The sequence below is a fragment of the Aethalodelphis obliquidens genome, unplaced genomic scaffold (assembly GCF_003676395.1).
Source record: "Aethalodelphis obliquidens isolate GAN/ISIS:26980383/991018 unplaced genomic scaffold, ASM367639v1 scaffold110, whole genome shotgun sequence".
In the NCBI taxonomy this organism is placed as follows: Eukaryota; Metazoa; Chordata; class Mammalia; order Artiodactyla; family Delphinidae; genus Aethalodelphis; species Aethalodelphis obliquidens.
In genome coordinates this window covers 1,544,040-1,545,558 of record NW_020838054.1, presented here as the reverse complement: position 1 = coordinate 1,545,558, position 1,519 = coordinate 1,544,040, and the positions used below count along the sequence as shown (strand labels likewise).

At 45.6% G+C, this 1,519-nt stretch overlaps 1 non-coding gene across 1 annotated transcript; it reads left to right on the top strand.

The window, feature by feature from the left end:
• Nucleotides 1-1,197: 1,197 nt before the first annotated feature.
• Nucleotides 1,198-1,304, top strand: LOC113614990 (U6 spliceosomal RNA). The gene has a single exon (XR_003430808.1). It is a non-coding gene; the product is annotated as a U6 spliceosomal RNA (small nuclear RNA).
• The last annotated feature ends 215 nt before the right edge of the window (nucleotides 1,305-1,519 follow it).

Genomic DNA, 1,519 nt, shown 5'->3' with positions numbered 1-1,519 from the left:
AGGCTGACTCCTTCTTACTTTTTAAAACTCAGCTCAGCCATCCCCTCCTTGATGAAGTTTTTCCCTGAAATCCTGTGCTTACTCCATTTACGCAAGAAATAGGTCCCGAGTCCAGGAAGTAAGTTAGATCAGTGAACTAAGCAAAATATCTGCATAATAATAAAAAGAATTTATTCACTGATGATTTAGCTCTGTATCTACAGCTGCACTATCCGATATGGTGGCCAGTAGCTACATGTGGCTATTTAAATTTATATTTATATTTTAAATTCACATTAAAATAAGACATTTAGTTCCTTAGGCATGCTAGCCACATTTCAAGTGCTTAATACCATATGTGGCCAATTACTACTACACTGGACTGTGCGAATATAGAACATTTCCATCGATGCAGAAAGTTCCATTGGACAGTGCTGCTCTAGACCATGCTGGGCACTTTACATATACTATCTCATTCAATTCTCAAGGCAGCCACATGAAGAAGGTGCCCTTTGTTTCAAAGGAGCCCCATTTTACAGATGAGGACGCTGAGATTCAGTCTGAGAATGGCAGAAATGAGAGTTCAGCTCAGGTCCATCCACTGCCAGAGTCCATGCTTTTTTCCACCACTCCACAGCACTCCTCAGTAAAGGTTCTACCTCCAGGCTAGAGGCGGGGCATAAACAGTCCAAAGGCAGGCAAAGTAGAAGAACCAAAATGTCACTAACTCCTCTATGGAAGGTCTTTTCAGACAAGGACACCACGTGCATGTCTTTCTGCAGCTGTAACTCCAGACTTCAGAGTATAGATTTGCCCGGGCTCATAAGCTAAGAAAACGAGGCACGCTGAGCTGCAGTACGGGAGTTACTGACATTGTTACTGTTCATGTGTTTCAATTAAATATATTTTGGGGGACTTCCCTGATGGTCCAGTAGTAAAGAATCCGCCTTCCAATGCAGGGGACGCGGGTTCAATCCCTGGTTGGGGAACTAAGATCCCACATGCCACGGGGCAACTAAGCCCACACGCCACAACTACTGAGCCCACATGCCTCAACGAGAGAGCCTGCGTGCTGCAAACTACAGAGCCCATGCACCCTGGAGCCCGTGCGCCACAACTAGAGAGAAGCCCATGAGCCACAACAAAGAGCCGTGCCACAACAAAAGATCCCGCGTGCCTCAACGAAGACCCTGCATGCCGCAAGTAAGACCTGACGCAGTGCTCGCTTCAGCAGCACATATACTAAAATTGGAACAATACAGAGAAGATTAGCATGGCCCCTGTGCAAAGATGACACGCAAATTCGTGAAGCATTCCATATTTTTTGTGGCCACCTAGAGGGGTGGGATAAGGAGGGAAGGAGGGAGACGCAAGAGGGAGGGGATATGGGGATATATGTATAGCTGATTCACTTTTATAAAGCAGAAACTAACACGCCATTGTAAAGGAATTATACTCCAATAAAGATGTTAAAAAAATAAAAACGGGACTTCCCTGGTGGCGCAGTGGTTAAGAATCCACCTGCCAATGCAGGGGACAC